This window comes from Barbatula barbatula (assembly GCF_947034865.1).
Source record: "Barbatula barbatula genome assembly, chromosome: 2".
Classification (NCBI taxonomy): Eukaryota; Metazoa; Chordata; class Actinopteri; order Cypriniformes; family Nemacheilidae; genus Barbatula; species Barbatula barbatula.
In genome coordinates, this window is record NC_136767.1 from 6,278,855 (window position 1) to 6,302,549 (window position 23,695).

Here is a 23,695-nt window from a genome sequence, read left to right on the forward strand (position 1 = left end):
TTGAACATGTTAATTGGATTATTGTTCTAATAAAAAAAAGTCCCTGGGAACTTCTTGCTATGCCCTTATTTTTGACTGCTTGGCCCATGATGATGGCAATAAACTTAAAATGATCGAAAGGAATAATATGAAATTGTATAACAGCAGCCTTTAATGCATAGAAATGTCCTTAAATCTTTTGGGGATTCGTAATCCGCTCTTGAAGTCTTCTCTACGAGATCACAGCCTGGTTTGGAAACTTGTCTGTTCAACAAAAGAATAGATTTGATTTTTTGTACACAAAACAGCCATGAATAATTGGAATAAAACAATATGAGACCATGGAGACTTGATGAGAACGCAACAAATATCAGTACAGATTCCAAACATCCTTTTTTTGCGAATTCCCGCTGCTACCATCGGGAAAGAGACTGAGAATGCCACTCTCGCCAGGCTTTTTCTCCAAAAAAAAGTTGCGTGCCAGCGTTTTTTAACATTTTCACTAAAATATTATGGCTCACAGTAGGCCTGTAACAAAAGAGATTAACAAACAATACATCAAATAAAATAACAGGGCCTCTGCTTTTAAACAAAATAAACTGTATTCTTCTATCTGTTTTTTATCGCTCTTAGATCTGGATAGGGTTCTTCACAGTGGTGTGCGGTGGACTTAAAAAATGAGGAGGCAGATTTCTACCCATGTAACTTTTGTTCATCTCTGCACTATTAACAAGTGCGTTTGTCAGAAAACCAGTGTCATTTCAGTGTTTATGTGTGAAAATGCCTTTTAATTACTACAAGTTCATTACAGTATGTACTTCTGATTTTTTTAGTTTTTTATTTTCCCTCCTTTGGGAAAAGGTACGTCAACACCACTTTCATCTTCTTCTGGAACATTTGTGATTTCCTATATAAGAATAACATCATTACCAATAACATCAATTTAATTATTAGCAGTCCCAGAAATACTCAAAGCATTTAAGAGATCAAATCAAATAGATGTGACTTACTTTAGCCTTGCTGCTATCCTGAGCAAGCCTGATCACAAGCAAAAGTTTTTGAACAAATCTGAACCACGTAATATTCTGTCAACAATCGATAACTCCTCTGCCTCCGCCATCTCCGACACGAATCCTAAACTCTGATTAATACAACTAATAAAACAATTTAATTAACGTTCAATCTAATTTAGCGCCCGCAGTTTAAAAATGTATGACGAAGACGAGCAGGAAGGCGGGATCTCGCTGATGAGTTAATCCAATCATAGCCCTTTGGAGGCATTACTTCCTCTCACGTGACTTTTCTGAATTCTTTTCAATTACCCCCACTCAAACTCACGGCACGCTTTGGCGGGTATATGTAAAGTCAATGAGCTTAGAGGAGGCAAGAGAAACGCTGCCTCCCTTTGGAATTCTTTCGAGCGGGGTCGCTGTTTCACACTGTTGTATACGCTGATTGAGCTCATATTTAGCTCAATACGTTATATCCGCTGTCCTATTTTATTTCTGAACTGTTAATAATATTCTCATTAGATTATTTTCGAGGGGGAGGGGCGACACTGCCTCCCTTGCTTCCTCCGAGGAAACGCCCCTGGTTCTTCAAAAATGCTTCAAAAACGCTACCTGCTGTACAACAGTACAAAAAACGATTGTCCTAATAACTTACCCTTGGCAGGGAACGGTTGATTTTTAAATGACGAGATAACTGGTCAATGACGTTGAAAGAGTTAACTTATCACTTACTTCTTAAAAAAACGGAAATAGAGTAAACTAAACTGAACACCCAAAACAAGACAAGACGGAATTGAATGCTTAGAGGAGTGAAAGTCATATTAAATATCAGGCTAAAATTTAACAATTAAAAAGTAATTATTTTGTGATTTTTAAGGTCCTTGAAACAGATAATGAATCGGTCTTGCAGGTGGAGCAGCGAGCGTACTCGGCAAAGCAGACGTTAAACATCCTTTGCTCGTGCAATGAAATATATGCTTTTAACCGAGATAGGTGCACACTGCGCAACCAGGATGGCTCTGGCCAAAGAGGCCAATCACGGGATTTAGAGCACTGACCAGCTCAACGTTGTAACATAAAAACAAGGCCTGACGGAGACTAGATTAAAGTAAATATCTTGCTACAATCTCTCATCATAATTTTACAGAACAGTTAAATTGCAGGGAATCATGTTCCCCTCCGAACGAAAAACATGGCATGATGATGAATGCCAAAACAATATGATTTAAAAAAGAAAAAGAGGTTGCAGACTGGGATCTACTGTCACGATCGCTACTCTGACCATTAGCAGGAAGGAAAAGCGATAAAAGCAAATATACCTTACCTGTTTACGATGTGTGTAAACATGCAGAGGGACAGTTATTTGAAAATGTTTGTATTTCTCTGCACTGTTCCGATGTAAACATGCGCTATACGTGAGGCCTTTGTGATCGCGTCTTTGCACACTTCAAATCAGATTGAAATTGGTGGTAGCTTTAACGAACGAACGCTGCATTTGAATTTGATTCATGTTATAGTAACCTTTATAGTATTCGAAACCTTTAACATAAATGCAGCATCTTGCATATAAACTCAGAGATGTGTTTTTTAAAAGCTTTTCAACGCAGCTGTTGAACGAAACGTGGAGTAACAAAGTATATTAACTGAGGTTGGAGTAACAAAGTATATTAACGACCCGGAAATCACTGAATCCAGAAAAATATCGGTGCAAAGAAATTGTTTGTATGAGCTGAAAAGATCACAGCCGAGTATGCCTAAAATAATTTTGCAAATAGCCGTGTAGTCATAAATAGCATATGTAACATCCCCAAATCACGACTGCGAACGCAAACAGAGGGTAAGTGGTGGTCTTAAATGTTCTAGTGTCCGATGTTGTCGGTTGGTAAGGCATCGTTTTAGAAGGCATTGTAAGCTTTGAAGCACTTCCAGCCGGTTAGGTACTCAGAAAGCTTGCTCAGGGTGAGACTGTTTAAGATGGCGTCTTGAGAAAGGCTAGTAATGTTTTTGACCGACGGGTCTAGTTGAAGATGGTTGACGAAAACAGTGGGATCGGAGTTGGTTGCGTGTCCGATGCTGCAGCCAAGCGCCTGAATTTCTGAAAGAAAAGACAAACGAGACAATATGGTGTTTACATGTCCTTGTACGTGGGCAGCTCTGATAAGCAATTGCCGTTTGGCAGAGATAAGTGGGTGCTGAATGTGATCTGCCCGTGTTGATGATTTCTACTACTGCTGCGTTATCTGAGTGTATGAGGATGGATTTCCTAGACCATTTGTGTCCCCAAAGGATGGCAGCGATGATTATTGGATACAGTTCGCAGAGCGATGAGGAGAAAGCACATGACTGAGAGCTGAAAGAGGTGTACATGGTAGGTGAGATGTTCATAGTAGAAGAAACAGATGCCGTTCCCTACAAGAGAAATTGTTGCCAGAGGTGCATCTCCATTTTGAAAGCTTCGTCTAGGGTGGTTCTGCCGTGGAATGATAAAATTAATTTAATGATTTCCCTTGGGTGATTATCTGGATGGCGTAATTGAGGTGGCCGAGGTAGGCTACTAGCTAAGTGCAGCTGTCCGCTACCAAGTAGTTCGATAGGAGCAGATAGATGCGATAGATTTTTATACTCCCTTGAGGATCATACCCAGGACTTTTTGGACCTCTCTCATCAAACTCACTTTCTCCATTTTCTACCGTTGCAGCCTCAATGAACCCCTCAGAACTCAACTTGCCAGTTTTGACCCTCAAGGGAGCTTTGTGGAGCAGGCCCTTTATTCTGGCTATTGTATATAGGCCTCGAGGGCACCACACAGATTTTATTAAATAATTTGGTGGGTTATTATCAGAACTAGTACTGGCCGCAGAAAGAATCCTTGTTGTTGGTGACTTTAACATCCATGTAGATAACGATACAGATGCTTTAGGAATGGCTTTTAAAGACACTCTTAACTCCATGGGCGTTAGACAACATGTGTCAGGACCCACTCACCTTCGTAATCATACTTTAGATTTAATACTGTCTTACAGTTAAAATGTGGATGACGTTAAAATCCATCAGCAGAGCGAAGACATTTCGGATCATTATCTGGTATCATGCTTGCTTCACTGGTCTATGGCTGCAAATAAAGCTCATAGTTACAAATATGGTAAAACAATAATTTCAACGTTTCTTGATAATTTGCCTCAATTGTCTCAACTCTCTAGCATGAGTAATAACGTCGAAGATCTTGACTTTACCATTGAAATTTTTAACACCACCTTCTCGGAAACGCTAGACAAAGTTCCTCCTCTGTGCTTAAACAAGATTAAAAATGACAGCCAGACACCGTGGTATATTGAACAAACTCAGGCTCTAAAGAAAGCGTTACGAAAAATGGAGTGCAACTTTAAGAAAACTAAATTAGAGGTATTTTGTACAGCATGGAAGGATAGTATTAGAAAATACAGAAAAGCCCTAAAAACTTCTAGATCTGCCTTCCTTTCATTTACATTTATTCATTTGGCAGGTGCTTTTATCCAAAGCGACTTACAAGTAGTTTTTTTTACAGTCGCACATTACTGCAGAGCAATCAGGGGTAAGGTGCCTTGCTCAAGGGCACTTCAGCCAGCACAACCCAAGGTTTTTATTTAACACAGAGGCAAAATTAACCAAAAATAAATAGTCAGTGACTTCTGATTCTTTAGCAGTGATGAATTTATGAACTATTTCACAAATAAAATCCAAGATATTAGGGAATATATCCTTCCTCCAAAGGAATGACATCAATGAAGATTTCCAGTCTGGATATAGAGCACATCACAGTACAGAGACTGCTTTGATCAGACCACCCTACGTAACAACCAAGAATACCTCTTAACTATTGATGGATTTTCCCTAAAATCCTCATCTTCAGCAAAGAATCTTGGCATTTTATTCGACAGTACTCTGTCATTTGAGAAACAAGTAACACCTGTAAAATTGCATTTTTCCATCTTAAAAATATATCTAAACTACTTCATATGCTGTCACCATCAGATGCAGATAAGCTAATTCATGCCTTTATGACATCAAGACAAGATTACTGTAATGCACTATTAGGTGGTTGCCCTGCAGGCCTATTACAAAACCTCCAACTGGTCCAAAATGTGGCAGCTCGAGTTCTTACACGTACAAAAAAGTTTAAGCATATTAGCCCGTTTCTGTCAACCTTCCACTGGTTACCTATAAAGCAACGCATTACCTATGAAATCTTGCTTATTGCATATAAAGCCCTGCATGGTTTAGCTGCTCACTACTTGAGTGAACTTCGTACGCGAGAACTACTCTTGTATAACAGTCCTTCACGTGCACTACGCTCTCAGGCGTCCGGTCAGTTGGTCATACCTAGAATTTCAAAATCAAGTGCAGACGGCAGATCCTTTTCCTATCTAGCGCCCAAACTTTGATACAGTCTTCCCTGCACTGTCCGGGAGACAGACACACTCTGTCAGTTTAAATCTAGACTAAAGACGCATCTTTTTAATCTTGCATACACTACACTATCATAAAATAAATATTCAGAAGGTTTAGGCTGCACTAGTTAGATCAACCAGAACCAGGAACACTTCCAATAACAACTGATGCATTTGTTGCATCACAGAGTGCAGAACAGTACTCTACTCTCAGCCAGTCTTGTCTCATTGTTCAAAGGTTACTAGAGCAGGCAGGACGCATTCCAAGGTGACCAGAGCGGGCAGGACGCAGTCCATGCCCAGACCTGACAAATGCTGTGATGATAGAGCTGGACAAAGGACGTGGCGACTACAAAATTATTAATGATAATCTTAAATCGAATTATTTTTTATGTTGCCTTGTTGTGCAAGCACTGTCGAGCTTGTGCAGAGGCTGCAGCTTTTGCCAGAGGGGAACTGGAATCCCCTGGTTAGACCTGGTTTCCCTCTGAGGTTTTTTTCTCCTCCAATGGAGTTTTGGGTTCCTTGCCAACGTTTGCATAATGTTTATCACTGTTTGCCTGGCCGGGGGGCTGCTAGAATTTATGAGTTTTATTTAATTAACACTGCATATAGGAATTTATAGTCTGTCTGATTTTTGACTTGCATAACCCTAATGTTTTCTTGAACAGCTGCTTTGTAACAATGAAAATTGTAAAAAGCACTATATAAATAAAGCTGACTTGACTTAGTGTGCTCTGGAGGCGGCCACGGTCCAATTCCGTATACTGGCATCTGTTTTAGGGGAATTGCAGCGGGGTTGTCGAGGAGAATTATTGTGCGTTGTGTTTGGGTGGAGTCGCTGGTGAGAATAAATGTTTGAGAATCCCCGAGCGTAACTGGTAGTTTCACGGTTTAGGAAAGAACCCATGCACAGGCATGAGTGTTAAACAACAAAACTTTATTTAAGTTTAACCCTCGATGGGGAAAACAAGAACAAAACAAGACAAAGATACAAAGGAAAACTTCCCACAAGGGGGACAAAACAAACTATGTCCTTAGGATAACAAATAAAAATCACCAAACTCAAGAACAGGAACACGGGTAATCCAAACAAGACAGGCTCAGCAGGACAGACTAAGGTGGGTAAATGTGAACAGATAAACAATGAACCGATCAGGGACAGAGGGGAAACTCGGACTAGATAAAGGGAAACACTGGGACTAGATAAAGGGAAACACTAGGACCGATAACAGAGGGAGAGTGGCAGCAGGTGACAGGAATGAAACACTAAGGCGTAGATGGTTCAGGGCCGGTGACAGGACTAGGTTCATCCTAGGTTACGCGTGTTCACCGCGGCTTCAAAAAGCCATCATCAATTGAGGGAAGATAACACGATTCACCATGGCAACGGCACGTGACAAAAAGCTCTCGGTTTATTTCTCGCCAGTCTAATTGGAGGCACTATATATATATATATATATATATGTATTTACAGTATATGTGTATGAATGTGTATGTGTGTGTGTGTGCGTGTGTGTATATATGTGTATATGTATATGTATATGTATAGGCTCCTCGTTAGAGCGCCCGTCTCCCATTCGGAACGACGTCGGTTCGAAGCCCGCCCAGAGCAGGGCGAGTGGGACCGGTTACATGTGCACCCAATCACATTGGGAAATCCTAAAGGGTATTTGAATTATTAGCTTACTTCCAGAGGTTGCAGCAAGACCACATTTATTTGAGCAGCCTAATTCAGAAAGACGTACACCATTCACCTCCAATTGTATTAAACTCCTCTTTGATGGCTCTCACAGGTTTGTGGCCAGGAAACTTAACAAAAATGTATAAAAAAGTGCTTGAGAGCGATGCACACTTTTCTTACTGCTCTGCATACAGTTGCCATGCTAACGTGTTCTGCATCCCCGGTGTTATATAGAAAGCTTCCATTAGCAAAGAAACGTAAGGCCATACAGAGAATCTGCTCAGATGTAAGAGTCCGTTCACGAGTGAGATTTGTGATGTAAGGATGAAGCAGATTGTGGATATATTTAATGTACTGGATATTTAAAGGAAAACTGTATCGCTCAGATATAAAATCCTCCGGATATGATAAAACATCCAAACGGGGCTTCACCACACACTAAAAATAGCTGGGTTAAAAAATAACCCAACCTTAACCCAGCTGCTGGGTAACTATGGGACAGTACACGCGCTGTGTTATTTTGACCCAGGTGCTGGGTTTAACCATTTTACCCAGAATGCTGGGTTGTTTATTTGACCCAACCAGTGGGTCAGGTTAACTGTGTTCCTGGGTTAAACATAACCTAAACATTGGGTTATACGTTGTCTCATTGCATTGCTACCTTTAAATTTACCAATAATTATAAATAATCACAAAGTTTATTATCAAAAAGATTATTATTATTTTTCCGTAATTCAAATTACACAACACAACACAAAAACAATATAAATATTAATTTAATGAGTTTTTACATTTCTTTTTATAACCATTGAATGGGTGCAATTACCATGCATTTCATCCAACACAGACACAGATAAAACAAGTTTTGTAGATTCTTTAAAAACACAAAATTGTGTGAACTAGACACTGTAGATTTCAATTCAATATGTCAACATTGCACATAGAATCGTAGAATCAGTGAGAATCATTCAAAACATTGTGCCAATAAAACTAGGCTGAACAAAGACTCCAAACAACAGACAATACATGTGACAACTTAAAACAAGTGCCCAGAAAAAACTGTTGCTCTCAAAAATTTAACATATGAAGACTCATGACCATCCAAACGATACACTGTATGCTGTAGAAATTCCCAGGTAGGAAGACACTGTGTCACCGGGTGAACAAACCAGGAACCAAAAAGATTTCGACTCGTTGCTAGGGGGAAGAAATGCCGGTGCGACACCATAACGAGCACCAGCTGAAGCCAATGATTAGCGCTTCATTGAAGCACATGCTTCAATGAAGCAAAGTATAAAGAGAGAGGCTGAAAGCATGGAAAGAGGAAGGGGGAAGAGAATGTTTGGGCAGTTGTGAAGTGCTGCAGGTGTACTTGAGTGGATCGTAGTAGCGGCAGTGAGTGGCGAGTGAGGAACAGTAACTGTACCAGCTGGGGAGATCATTGAGTTCGGGCTTATCTTCTTGAAACCACTATCCTTTGGATCATCCGCCCTATGAAGAGGAGAGAAACGAGTTGATTAATCGCTGTAAAGAGAGTGAGTTTGCAGTGTCTGAAAGAGTGAAACCAACACGTGTGAGGATTTACCAGAGTGATTTATGCACTAGTGTGGTGAGATCAAGCAACTGTGTTTTCTCTGAGTCTCTGATGGATGAAACTGGTCCATAACTTTGAAGATGCTTTCAAATTGAACTGTCCCCGTAGTTGTTTCCAGGTCCCTAAAGATCGTGTGCATGGTGTAGAGGAGGAAGGAAAACTCAACGCACCGTTGTTGCCACAAGTCACGAGCACTGCATCCCACATCAACGAAAGTCCAGCCTTACCATTCTTCTGACGATGCCGTTCCATTACACCCAGAACGAGAGCGAAGGCTGGTAAAGTACCCCGTTTTCTGTCTCACCTACTACTGTCCGCCTCACTGTCGAATTGTCCGTCCCTTACAGGAAGCAAAGAGGGAGCTATTGTGAAGAGTTGAATGGTGGCTTTGTGAGCACGTCAACGAATCCGAGCCCGGAAGCTGCTGCCCCACGAGTACTTCCACGAGTCTGACGATGAGGAAAGTCCCGGTCTGTCCCACAAGGCCTACCTAGAGAGGAATATACTTTCCTGAAGAATGGAAAAGTACCTACCGGCACCCCCCCTTCCTCACTTCATCAATGCTACAGCCACAGGCCAACCTAGAGAGGAACATACTTACCTGAAGGACGGAAAAGTACCTACCAGCCCCTCCCCCTTCATTGCGTCAACACTACAGCCACGAGCATCCCCACCCCTGCTTTTTATCCCTTTTTAGATTAATAAAAACTTACCTTTTTAAACTCATCCTTGTTGTCCGCCTCTTGGTGTTTTCTGGTGTCTGCTCCTCCGGAGTGTGGTTAATAACCCTCGGCCCTGTCACGGGGTGACAACTGCTTACTGTAGTTGACATCAAGCACAAAAAAGGACTTGAAACACAGATCAACTGCCTCAAGCAAGGAGTCAGTTTCGATGGCATGGCCTGAAACAATGAAGAAGGTCTGAGATGTTGTTGCCTCGTCCCCAAGACACACAATGTGCAGGAATACCTCACTGGTCTCTGCATTTTGTAAATACTCCACCATGTTGGTCCCCACCTGTTAAATATATGACGCTTGGTATTGAAACATAACTAACATTTAAGTTATGTGCATTTAATGAACAAACACTAAGGCCTAATAAAAATGCTAATTTAGTTAAATGTCAAACTCCACTTTAGTCTTTTACATCTAAACAAATTAAGTTTACAATGATATTATATACATATATCATTTACTTTTGAGAATATTTATATCTCACGCATAGTGATTAGAGTACAAAAAATTCAACCAAAACGCACAGGTTGTACGTCAATGAATGACTTCCGGGATTCCATGGTTGTGGGTCTGAAGATCTTTCCTCCTTGTATATTGAAGGGGGAAGCAAAATGGGCAGGACTTTGAAAGCACTCTCCCCTTTATCTTCTAAACCATGAGAAAAATACACTGAAAACTGTAAATTACAACTTTTTTTCCTGTGGAAATTTCTCCATTCCTTTACTACATAGATGCAAGTGGTTATTTAACCGTAATCATAAGATTTTCTTACGTCTTGTGCACTTTAATGCCCTTTGAATCTTACATGAGCTCTTACAGCATGGCAGAATATTCAGTGATGTTCACTTTGCAGAGTAATTAAGATCGTATTGAACAAATCGCGAGGACTTCGAGTAACAACCGCTGGCCTATGTTATCTTCTTAAATACAACATGAAAGTCTAGCGCATAAAACGCATTCTTACAACGCGATCAAGTTAAAAGAAAGTTAAACTCGCATCCACACTGGCGAGTGGTCTGATGCAGCAATAGGGAAGAGAAACCACACCACTTACTGTTTTCTCTGAGACGCGAGTGCAGCATCAGCCATTTTGCCCAGTTGCGACTTATACATGAGTGTTTAATTATCATGACTTCTGGTTACTTGCTTCACTTAAATTCCGTCATTTACTGTCAACATGACTGATAATGTTTGCTAACGTTTTTAATTAAAATCGAGACTTATCAATAAATAAATTATAATAAAATCGTGAAAAGCCCAAATTCGAATTAATCGAAAAAATCTACGAAATCGCCCTACCCTGACACCATTACATTTCAGTAACAAATAGTACATACCAGTAATATCGAAACGGTTTTACGTTATTAAAGTAAGTTAAGGGGCATCGTTTTAAGCTAATGCAGGCTGGAGCTAACCTGAAGTTACCTGAGGGGAAAAAAAGCGCGAAAATGCAATACGTACAAATTATGGATCTGTGTAGTTGATGGAACCTTGAAAAAAAATGCCCTTAAATCTAATTTAGTATGAAATGGTCTAATTCTGACTAAACAATACAAGCTATACAGTCAGGGCCGGATTAGGACTCATTTTCAGCCCTGGAGTTTCATGCCTTAGACCGGCCCACTTTAGTTTACGACTGACTATATTAAAATAATGATAATTAAAACCTAAGTCTGCAATAGCGCACTGTTCTTTACAGCCTTGAATTCATTGTCATTCAGTGAAAATACAGTAGCCTAAGTTTTGCTTCACAGTGAAGATTTATTAGAACAGGACAGTATCAGAATCTATTTTCTTTAAGAATTAGTGTTCATAAATATCCAAACATTGAAATAAGGAAAAAAATATAAATTACAAAAGATTAAAATAAAATGTATTGCACTGTCTAATGACACTATAATTTATTTTAATTAAACATCTGCTTTACAACTTCAAATATTTTTTTACAAATATGAGAACATTAGTTAAATAATAAAACTATTGGACTGTTATCTGACTTTTCTTTCACAATGATTTCTAATGATTGTTTCATCTCTTATTCCTCTGCATAAGTGTAGCTTCAAGGAAACATGGACAACCCTAAAACATTCATTAACGCGGGCTTCGAACCGACGTCAGTCCGAATGGGAGACGGGGGCTCTAACAATGAGCTAGCTTGCACCTATTGAGACAATATCTCCTATTCCTAAATACCTTAACGTTAGCTTACCGGCCGTCTCGTCGTCTTCATTTGTTTTGAGAAAAAATGTGGTCTTCTTAGAACATTTGGCCGCGTCCGTTTCCAGAGCTTTCTTGCTTTTTATTCTGGACTTTTCAGCGCCGCCTTTGCGCTTTCTGTCATCCATTTTTATTTCTGACGGTTTTTTATTTTGAGCAACTTGCAGTGGCGCTGTCGGGGGCGGGGCCAGGGAGTCAAAAGATAATCACGTCATCATTAACCTGCAGGCTGCGCTCTGAGTTGGGCTGCGAAAAAATATGAAATAAAAAAGAGTGGGGCTGCGATAAAATAATAAATAAAAAGATTAGGGCTGCTGTGAGTGAAGGCAGCCCAGGGAAAGCCACATTTCAACCGTGCCATGACAATACCGGCCCTCGCGGCCAAAAAAACTGACCAGCCCACCGGGAATTCTCCCGGTGCTCCCGATTAGCCAATCCGGGGCTGCATACAGTATGCACACAGTAACTGAACTTTCCTTTGACCTAAGGTTAGTTTTTTCTACGAGGCATTAAAGTAAGGGACGAACATTAATTTAACGATAATACGATTGTTAAGGCCTTTTTTGTCAAAACATATTTTATCTTGCTAGGCTTCCACTTAACGTGAATCATTCACTGAATAAAACGCTAACTCTGCACAGCGACAGGTTAAATATTGCATTCAACTGTTAAATCTGTGTGCTTTTACCACAATTGATTTACCACAATTGAGAGTAAAATAATCGTAAAATGTATAAAATTACCTCATAATCTAGCTGCTTGCTGAGACGTGCGTGGCCGTCTAACTACAAGACGAGTGAAGAATCCAGAAAGTTCGATGATGAGGAAAAATTAATAAACCGCTTGGGTCAAAATAACCCAACCCATGCGGTTAAGTGGTGAAATAACCCCTACAGCCCATTTGACCCAGTGTGTGCAACCCAACTGTGTGTTTACATTGCCTCAAACAACCCAACATTTTGACCCAGCTCAATTAACCCAAAAATGTGTTTACAGAAATAACCCAGCAATTTTTAGAGTGCATATATTCTCTCCCGACATAAATTTAACTCTCTCCGAATTAATGCAGCTTCCTCATCTACGGGTTCCTGAATAAACGGACACGCCATTTTAATGTCTGTGTTACGAACTTGTGCACGATTAAGGAAAACGATTGACAAAACAAACGGCGTAGGCAAGTTCAACACCGCTCGAGCTTCGAAAAGGGGGCGGAGATTGTAACAAACCTCGGGTTTGTGAAATAAAACCTGCTCCCGACCAGGTTAGGTTCACAGAGCATGTTACTATGGTTACAAACTCTGAGTATAAGATACCTCGATTTCTGAAACGGCTTGACTTACCCCGTGGTCGCGGGTTTGATATCTCGCGTTCTGAAACTGAAAACCCAGAGTATCTCGTTTTCTGGGGTTAACTTACACCGAGTTTGCACTTGCCCTGCTTTCTGAAACGGGTCCATCCTGCCACAAGACTCGAAAACCAAGACAAGGAGAGGCAGGATCATGACAGGTAGTGTTAAAAGTACTCTCCCCATGTTACAACCATACCTGGTCTCCCCTATTTTGTCACTTTGCTTAAAATAGTAATTATAATATTAAAATGTAATTACTGTTGTTGTTTTGTTTCTGCTGTTTTGTATTAGTTGTTTTAATAGTTGTTTAATAACCCTTTTCAATGATTTGACATTTAGATTTACATTTAGTCATTTAGCAAACGCTTTTATCCAAAGCGACTTACAGATGAGGAAACATTGGAAGCAATTATAACAACATAGGCAACAAAATACATAAGTGCATCAAACTAGTCCATTAAAGCCTAGCACAGTATAAAAAGCTAAGAATAGTGAGGTTAGTAAGTGGTTTTTTTTATAAAGGAAAGGGAAGAGAATTAGGAAAAATCAATCAGCGACGTGTTGACGGAAGAGATGCGTTTTTAGGCGTTTTTTAAAGATGGCAACCGAGTCTGCTGATCTTGTAGCAGCTGGTAGATCGTTCCACCAATGTGGAACAGATCCAGAGAAGGTACGGGAGAGTGACTTTTTTTAGAATAAAATTTGAATAAAAGCCTTATTGCTTTGTTTAATATTGTCATCCAATATATCAATTTACCTAGATAACCATACTGTGATAATATTTCGACACTAGGCTCATAATAAAGAAACCCCGTTCTGGGGAAGACTCGCTTTCACCCACTGAGTTTGTATAAAAATCCACAAATTTTAACACCTGCCTTATTCTCTTCTGCTCTATCCAGTTCGATGAACAGGCATTAAAACACTGTTGACATCGCTGAGAAATGGCAGGCGAATCAAACTGACAATACAGCATGGTCTGTGACGTTAAGAAATCTGATTCTTTGGCGGATTGTTCGATTTAAAGATTCGATTCATTTGAATCAACAAATAAAAGCCATCTAATTCATCGTGTGTTCCCACGGTCCCCACAAGGAGTTGAGAATTTATTGTGTGGCAGATTATGTTGAAGTTTAATACTGCTATTTTACTTGTAAGATTTTTGTTTTGTAATTATTTTTAGAAAATAGATGAGTATTAGGCTATTGTTTAATGGCACTTCTATTGAGTTTCAAACGATTTGTTATTTTGTTTAAAATTGCCTTTTTGTTAAAGAAAAGTTGTTGATGACTCCACCTGGCACCGTTTATTCCAAAAACGAGTTTTCTCTCTTCCAGTAGGCCTATAAACGTTAGTCCGAAGAAATCATTCAGAAGAACCGACTGAAAAGAACGATTCGTTCACGAATCAGTCATCATGTCTCTCTGAACCGAGCGTGAATTATGCATTCAGACTAACAAGGAAAAGTGATTCCCTGAGAAGAGGAGAGAGACTTGTGAAAGATGCATTTATAAGGGCGATTACGGTTTTTATCACCGCGATATGTACGCACGCATGATTCATTTATTGTGGTATTTTTTGCTGCGTAGGGGGGGGGGCGGATTTAGTAGCAAAGAAAAAACGATAGGGATTTCAGATGATCATGAATGGGGAGATCAAGAGGGGTTATTTGATTTGAACCATGACTGACTGACAGTAGGCTAAAATTGCTGTTCTATTCTCCTGGTTTGATGGAAACGAGTGGAACCGTGCAATTCTGGGGAAATACCTTTTGTTTTTCGTAAGCATGGATGGACGGATAGACAGACAAAAAAGGTAAGGTGTCATTGTATAATTCGTCAGTAAATGTATTGGGTATGAGCTGTTTTTAAACAGTGCTGCCCATCACATGCAATCGCGTGTGAATTAATGCGAATCGAGAACAGACGCATTTAGCGTTGTCAAAATACAGCAGAGCAAGCCCAGCGTAAAGCTTCGACTTTTCACTAGGTTAGCTCTGTTTTTGCAGAAATATGACCACGATCAGATTCGCTTGGCTGGAAAAGCATCACATAAAGAACGCTCCGAAGTGCGCGTTCTTGCGTTACATATGCGCTGTTTTGATCGTTTTTTTATATTGCAGAGAGGCTTATGTGGACGTTTATTATCGCGTCTGACAAAAGGCGGCTTGGCAGGTTAAAAATGCGCTTAGATATCTCTGCTTTCTGTTCCACGCCATTGTTCTCCGTCATGCTGTTTCTGAACGCAGCAACGCGTCCTTTTAAGAACTACCCCATTGCTTTTTAATTGTCGTAGGGACAAAAGTTTAACAGGGAATAATGTTGTGCATGTGCAGTTGTAGGATCTCGTGAACTACAGTGTAGTGATACAAGACAGGGTAAATATCATTTATGTTGTGCACGTGTAACCAGTTTGACAGTATTGCTTAACGTACGTGTGTTCCACTCTTGGTTTTCTTTGTCCATAGCCTGTTTTAATAATTGTTTTTCATGAATGCGGCACCTAGAGCTCAATGAACTGGAGTCAGCGCGGTCACGGTAGCAGGTAGCGGATGCTGAAGCATCATTAAATTCTGAACGATGCTGTCATCGTTTTACACAGCTCTGAACATATCAGAAGAATGCGCTGCTGTCTGATGGCAACAAAAGGCATTTGCCTTAAATAGGTCCTAAGAGATATCATCTCAAGGCGCACCCGGGATGAAACGGCTGTAATGTTGTGCTTTTGCATGACTAATGCGTTGGTTCTGAGCTTTTGGTCATTTGTTGGTGGTTGTATAAATGAGGATTTGACCAGTGCACAAACATTACTACAGTTGACAGTTGGATAATAGTCAGTACATACATTTTTTATGGACATTGCTCGTTACCTCAACACTGAAAATTCCTTTATTACTTAATCATTCCCATTTTTTGCAAACACCTATGATTTGCTATATTTTGTGAGTCAAAAGTCTGTGAGGTATTATATTACGTTTAAAATAAATAAATAATATAACACCAACAATTATCATTCTGGTGAGATCATGGTGAGAGAGAGAGAGAGAGAGATAGAAGAGAGAGAAATAAAGCCTATTATGGTTGTGCTAGACTTTTTCATTAGGCTCTTAAACCCTGATAGCACACTACATCTGGCAGACGTCTGCGATACATAGATTGTCTATGCACAATTGTGTTCAAAATAAAAGCAGTGTGTTTAAAAAAAGTGAGAAAAACTAAAAATTCGTATAATAACTTTTATTCCAGTGCGTTGGGAACACTGCACATTCTATTCTAAATCAAAACATGAAGAAAAAAAGTATAACATTTCTTATTACTCTGCAGAAAGTGAAGAAAAAGGAATGTTAGGCTGTTCGAAAGATTGCAGGGTCTGCATTTTACTTTACAAAGATAAACTTTTACTGTTTAAATTGAAAAATGCTTGAAGATTTAGCGTTCTTGTGAATCACTAAACTAATATATAGCCACGGTTTCTGAGAACTGCTTCACATCTGTGTTGCACGGAGCCGAACTTCTGGCACCTGTGAAAAGGTATTACAGCTCAGGACGATTGCACTACAGACCACAAGTCCTATGTATTTCTTGGTTTTGCATCAGAAATCAAAAAGCTTTTTTATATCACCGTTGGATTAATGTCTGGAGATTGTGCTGGCCACTTCATAACGTTAATCTTATTGTTCTGGAACCAAGATGCTACTCTCTTACTGGTGTGTTTGGGGTCGTTGTCTTGTTGAACCCATTTCAAGGGCATTTCCGACATAAGGCAACATGACCTCTTTAAGTGATCAATGATCCCGGGAATCAGATAAATAGGTCCATCAGTACGAGAAACATCCCCATATCACCACCATGCTTCACTGTCTTTACAGTTTACTGTGGCTTCAATTCAGTGATTGGGGGTCGTCTGACAAACTGTGTACGACCCCTAGACCCAAACAGAACAATCTTGCTTTCTAAATCAGTCCACAAAATATTGTGCCATTTCTCATTAGGCCAGTCAATGTTTTCTTTGGCAAATTGTAACCTCTTTAGCACATGTTGTTTTTTCAACAATGGGACTTTGCGGGGGCTTCTTTCCGATAACTTGGCTGCGCATAGGCGTCCTCTAATTGTTACAGTACTCACAGGAAACATCAGACTTTCTTTGTTCACCCTGGAGCTGATCATTGGCTGAGCCTTTGCCATTTTGAATATTCTTCGATTCATTCGAATGCTAGTTTTCTGTTTTCTTCCACGTCTTTCTGGTTTTGGTTGCCATTTTAAAGCATTTTATATCATTTTAGCTGAGCATCCTATCATTTTCTGCACTTCTTTATAAGTTTTTCCTTCTCTAATCAATTAATTAAATCGAAGTACGCTTTTCTTCTGAATAATGTCTGGAACGACTAATTTCAGATTTTCAGGGAGTAATGCACAGTACAACATTTGCTGCCTTTCGTCCTTAAATAAGGGACACTTGTTTGACACCATTTTTTTTCACAGAATGATTTACCTCTCCACAATAATGATTCAATTAGACAGATCTAGCAGCATGTCATGACTGTAGGGTCTGTTGGTTTTCTATTACTCTACTACACCTATTAGTAAAATATTTGCCATATAGAAATATAATTTCTACCAAAAAAGTGACTAGGCAGAGATAAAGATTTAAAGACAAAACACAGTTTATTGAGCTTTACCGTGACTCGGTGGTAAAAGCATTGTGCTAGCAACAGCAACATCATGCGTTCGATCCCAGAGGATTGCACAGTCAGATACAAATGAATAATGCAATACAATGTAAGTCGGTTTGGATAGAAGCATCTGCCAAATGCATAATTGTAATGTTAATGTAAACTTAAAGTTATGCAGGTGAATGTGAATAGCTGAATATTATATCAATAACCTATGTATAATAAATAAGAGTATATAACATTGTGTATTGCACGTTTTATTGCACAGTGGAACATTGTTCATGAGGTAGATGGCCTGAGGAAAGAAGTTTGGATGAGTACAGTTCTTGGAGAGTGGGGAGGGTTGTGCCAGTGATTCGCTCAGGAGTCTGGACTATCCGTTGTAGTCTTTCGAGGTCAGTTTTTGCAGCTGAGCCGAACCAGAAGTGCAGAGCACTGATTCAATGACAGCTGAGTAGAACTGTAAGAGCAGCTCCTGTGGTTATATTTTATGTGGTAAATATAAACTGCGCTTCCGAGTGTGACTGCTGGTTAACTACAACCTGCATGTATTCAGCCTTCATATGTTTTCTACATACCATACTGTTGTGAGGTAGGCGGGATTCGAGGCCGGTGCGTGAGTGATAACGAGAGTCAGCTGTACGTGCACCGGTCTCGTATCACGGAGGAGATTGGGAGCATAAGAGGACTTCTGACCAGACTGTCAGTGAGAGAGGACCAGGCCTCGCTGTAAGTTATGGTTTGTGTGTGTAGCCGGGGGTCGAGAGAATAACCACCAGCGGCTGCCCGAAGCGGTGGTTCTGGAGCAGAGGAGACCTCGCCGCCGAGCACCTGGGTAGGGGCGGGATGGCTGACTCCCTTGAGGCCGGAGCCTGTCTCGTCCGCCCGAGAGGGAGGAGCAGGGGCGGATGAGCCGGGAGGGGCCACTGCCTGCCAGAGGCCGGAGCCTGTGTCCGTCTGCCCAAGGGGGAGGATCGGGGGAAGGGGGGCCCGCTACTGTCTCCCTACAAGAGGAGCCACCGCCGGCCGCCAGGGGGCGTGAGGTCTAGCACTCAGGGGCCACTGTGAAGAATAGTACCCCGGCTGGTTGAGGACCGAGCAGCAGCATGTCGGAGAACCGAACTAGATTTTTTTTCCTCCCTCCACATTTACATTTAGTTATTTAGCAGGCACCTTTTATCAAAAGCGACTTACAAAGACTTCGGGGAGCAATAAGTGATGTGTCATAAAAGAGCAATAGTACATTAGGTGCTAATACAAAGTTACTAGTTTCAACAAAAGCTGGACCACTACCTGTTGAGAGAAGAGGGTTAGTGTACTATTTTTATTTTTAAATTTTTCTGTCGAGTATTCGCAGCAGAGGTGTGTTTTAAGTCGTTTTTTTGAAGGTTGGGAGAGATGTGGTTGACCGGACCGCATTGGGAAGAATGTTCCACCAGGAAGAAGTTGTGAAGGAGAATGAGCGGGAAAGCGATTTAATGCCCTTATGAGAAGACATTATAAGGCGCTGCTTGATACTGAACGCAGGGTTCTTGATGGGGCGTAGGAGTGTAGTAGGGTGTGAAAGTATGCCGGCGTAGATCCAGTGATAGTCCTGTAGGCAAACACGAGTGACTTGAATCTGATTCGGGCTTCAACCGATAGCCAGTGGAGAGAAAAGAAAAGGGGTGTCACATGAGCCCTTTTGGGCTGTTGGAAGATGAGGCGTGCTGCTGCTTATTGAACCAGCTGAAGTGGTTTGATAGCCTTTGCAGGCAGACCAGCAAGAAGAGCATTGCAGTAGTCCAACCTCGAGATTACCAGGGCCTGGACAAGGAGTTGTGCCGCATGCTCAGTGAGGTAGGGTCTAACCTTACGAATGTTGAATAAGGCATATCGGCATGATTTGACGTTGTCTTTGCAATGTGATCATTGAACGACAGCTGTTCATCAAATATGACTCAGAGGTTCCTGGCTGATTCAGAGGGAGTGATAGTGGATTTGCCAAGCTGGATGGTGAGATCGTGTTGGACCGTGGGGTGTGCCGGAAACACGAGTAGTTCTGTCTTGGCCGGGTTCAACTGCAGGTGATGCTCTTTCATCCAAGCTGAGATGTCATCTAGGCACGCTGTTATGCGAGCTGCTACAGTGGTATTGTCTGGGCGAAACGAGATGTAGATCTGGGTGTCATCAACATAACAGTGATACGAGAAGCGGTGTGCCTGTATGATGGGCCCTAAATAGAAAAAAGTAGCGGTCCAAGCACTGATCCCTGAGGGACCCCAGTGATCATATGGTGAGCAGTGGACAGCGAGCCCCTCCATGACACCTTGATAGATCTGCCGGAGAGGTAGGATTGGAACCAGTGGAGAGGGGAGCCTGAGATTCCTAAGTATGACTGGGTTGCTAGCAGTATCTGGTGATTGACCGTGTCAAACACTGCAGATAGGTCTTGCAGAATCAGGACCGAGGATTTGGATTCCGCCTTGGCTAGCCGTAGTGCTTCTGTGACCGATAGCAGTGCAGTCTTAGTGGAGTGGTTTGTTTTAAAGCCAGACTGCTTGTCATCCAGTAGATTGTTCTGGGATAGGTATGAGGAAACTTGGTTGAAAACTGCCTTTTCAAGAGTTTTCGCAATAAAAGGGAGGAGAGAGACAGGTCTGTAACTGTTGGTGATAGTAGGGTCCAATAGGGGTTTCTTGAGTAACCCCTCTCTCATTTTGGTTGCTCGTAGTGATCCCGTCTCGGTTTTCACGTCTCGTCGGTGCATATCCCCAGGGTATAGTCCGCTGAGCTGGGCGACCCCCCCAAGGGGGAGGGGAGCAAGCACAGTCTCAGGGTACCCCGGCCTGTGAGGGGCGATGGGGGTATATAGTGAGGTAGGCGGAACGGGAGCCGGAATTCAAACCAGCTCTACGTGCACCGGTCTCGTATCACGGAGGAGATTGGGAGCATTAGACGACGAGCGACCGGACCATCAGTGAGAGAGTTAGTTATGGTTTGTGTGTCGCCGGCAGTCACCGGTGAGGGGGCTGCTGGCTGTCTATTAATGTAATTTTATGTTCGCCGGTTCCCGCCTCCTTCCTTTTATTGAACTTGTTACACATACCATTCCCACTCACGTCCAAATATCTCATTCATTCATTACATCCAAGTGAATGCAAATGTAGGAATGTAGGAAAAACCCTGACATTAATACTAGGACTAACAAGGCAGTAATTTTGACTAAGTTTTGATGTTGAAGATTTAATATTACATGTGTACATTTGTAACAATTTCAGTTTTGTGTCCTGATGTTTAGCTATCCTAACAAAACACATACATTTATTCATACATTTTGATTCCAGTGGTGGGTGCGATTGGTGCGATTCAAATATAGCTCCTAAGCATTGTAAAATCCAAAAGTAAAAATATATAAGGATAGGTGTTATAATTACAAAAATTCACAACAAGTTTTTATCTAACGAAATATTCGGCATCGGGCAGATGATCTTCGACCACCCCACAGCAAAACCCCAACCCCCGGTGTCACCGGTACAACCAGTGTTTTTACATGTAAAATTCCATCACCTGAACATCCCTACTGTTTAGACTTTCAAAAACAAAATTTTCACCGGAGTGAAAAAACTTTGCTCTTCTGCTTACAGGTGTCCTAAAACAGAACACCAGACACAAAGCGAGGCATACACCTTTGGGTGTGGTCTCGTAGCTTTTGTAAATTTATATACAAAAATAAAACATATAAATGAATTATTTCATTCTAAACTGTCGTATCATGTATGCCCCTCTGAGTTCACTAAGCACTTGGGGATGTGGTTAAGGAGTTTGACGTTTTTTAGAGTGATCACATTATAATATATGACAACAGACTGTGGCGAGCAGGGCGGGACAAGAGCCGTGACCGATAGGCGCAAGGCCGGTCATGTGAGTGATAATGAGCGTCAGCTGTGCATGCACCGGTCTCGCATCTCTCACGGAGGAGCTCAGAAAGCATAAGAGAGGAGTGACAGGAGTCTATGACGAGAGAGGACCGGGCCCGGACCTTTGTAAAGTTTGTGTTTATGTTTTATGTCTCTTTTTATATTTTATGGGTGTTTTACTTCCGTGTTTGTTGTTTATTTGATTTGATTTAAGTTTTGTTAAATGTTCGCCGGTTCCCGCCTCCTTCCTTCCCTTTCATGGAACATTAAAAACGTCATCCTATAATCTCTGGCTGAAGACCTGAATGTTTTGGTTTAAAGATGAAAAATGTCATTCCAGATTTCTATCAATCACTTTACAGTGTTTAGTGTGGTCTCACGTCTGCCAGAGCAGAAATTAAAACCACTGCTCTCTGTTTTATTTTTGTCATCTCCGGTCGCATTTCTGTGTCATTTGTGTGCACTTATTTTGTCTATTCGATCAAACATACCTGCAAACTAGTCGCTTTATGGCGAAATTTTCTAATTATGAATCGTGTAGATCCAAAGGTTTTTTTCAGAGAGTGGGGGCATTGTTGATTTATAAAATTTAAGTCCTCAGGTGCCATATTTTTTTAAAACACAGAAACATCATAACGTCAGGCAATCGTTCCACGGATGTGTCCGAAAGAGCGTGTTCCAACATAATTTTTGCACCCTTAAGGGCACTGCTAAAGGGGACGTCACACAAAGTGTCCTATCAGGTAAAGAGAAAATGGCAAGGGTGAATGAATTAACCGCAAATGTTCATTTTCTTACGTGAACCAACTGCTTTCTATGAACACGCAATGAAACATTCACTGTATTTTAGTGAATGATTGTGCTTACCATGGTTACGTTTAAACATAATTTTTATGTTTAACAATGCTGACTGGCATGGGCGTGTCAGTCGTGAGCGCAAGCACAAAATTGTAACCTTCCAGTGGAGAGGTAGGGGGTCGCAGAGCTTTAAAAAGGTGGGGAGCCTCTACGGGCAGTCACGGGTGGAGGCCTGTTTTTTCTAACGGCGAGAAGCCATGTTGGCCCAGAGACTTCCCACCGACTGGTTCGTGATGAACGGCAATGGTGGTTACATATACTTTCAGCGTGGAAGGGGATAGATTGTTCTCGAGTCTCTCTTGCAGGAAGGACAACACGCTCCCAATCGAGCAACTCTGTAGGTCTTCTCCCCGAGAAGAACACCAGGTTGTCAAGAAGCGCCACTTAAAGGTGTACAGCCGCCTCGTGGCAGGGGCCCTAGCCTGAGTGATGGTCTCCACCAGTGCAGGGGTGGGCCAATCAGGATCTCCTCGTCCCGTCCAGGAGCCAGACATGGAGGTTCCAGAGGTCTTGTCTCGGATGCCACAACGTGCCCTTCCCCTGTGAAAGAAGGTCCTTCGTCAGGGGAATCGGCCAGGGGAGAGTTGTCGTCAGGAGCATTAGCTCTGAGAACCAGTAGGGCGTAACTAGAAGCACTTGATGCTCCTCTTTCCTGACCTTGCACAGGACCTGTGCAATGAGGCACACCGGCCTGCGATGGCGAGGCTGGGGTCGGTCCGGACGATAGTCTCAATCTCTCTGGACTCATCCCACCAGGAACGCTTTTGGTTCCGTGGTGGTTGCTGACAGGATGGTGCTCTCCTCTTCCATGTCTTCTTCCGGGGGGCCGCCTGGGTAGGGGTAGGATATGCATGATGGCCTCCGTCTGCTTCTTTACCGTCGAGAACTGCTTAGAGAAGTCCTCGACCGTATCACCAAACAGCCCACACTGCAGGATAGGTCGCTTTCTGGACGCCCCCTTCTCAGCTTCTTGCATCTGCGCAAGGTTAAGCCAGAGGTGTCTCTCCTGGTCCACTAGTGTGGACATCGTCTAACCCATCACGCCGTCAACTTGCTCACCCGGAGGGCGAGGTCAGTGGTGGTGCGGAGTTCCTACATAAGCCCCCGGTCGGTCCTTCCCTCATGCAAATCCTTCAATGCCTGGAGGACCTGCAGGATGGCCATGGCATGAAGAGCCAAGGCAGCTTGACCCGCGGCATTGTAAGCCTTCGACACCAGGGATGCCGATACATGCCTTGGAGGGGAGCCTTGGTCGATCTCAAATACATCACAA

General features: G+C 41.8%; 1 protein-coding gene across 1 annotated transcript in view; it reads left to right on the forward strand.

The window, feature by feature from the left end:
- Positions 1–14,417: 14,417 nt before the first annotated feature.
- flrt1a (fibronectin leucine rich transmembrane protein 1a) overlaps positions 14,418–23,695 on the forward strand; it is a 36,313-nt gene continuing 27,035 nt past the window's right edge. Inside the window, exon 1 of the mRNA XM_079475975.1 lies at positions 14,418–14,808. The gene's annotated coding sequence lies outside the window, so the exon portion shown is untranslated. The remainder of the gene's footprint in view (positions 14,809–23,695) is intronic.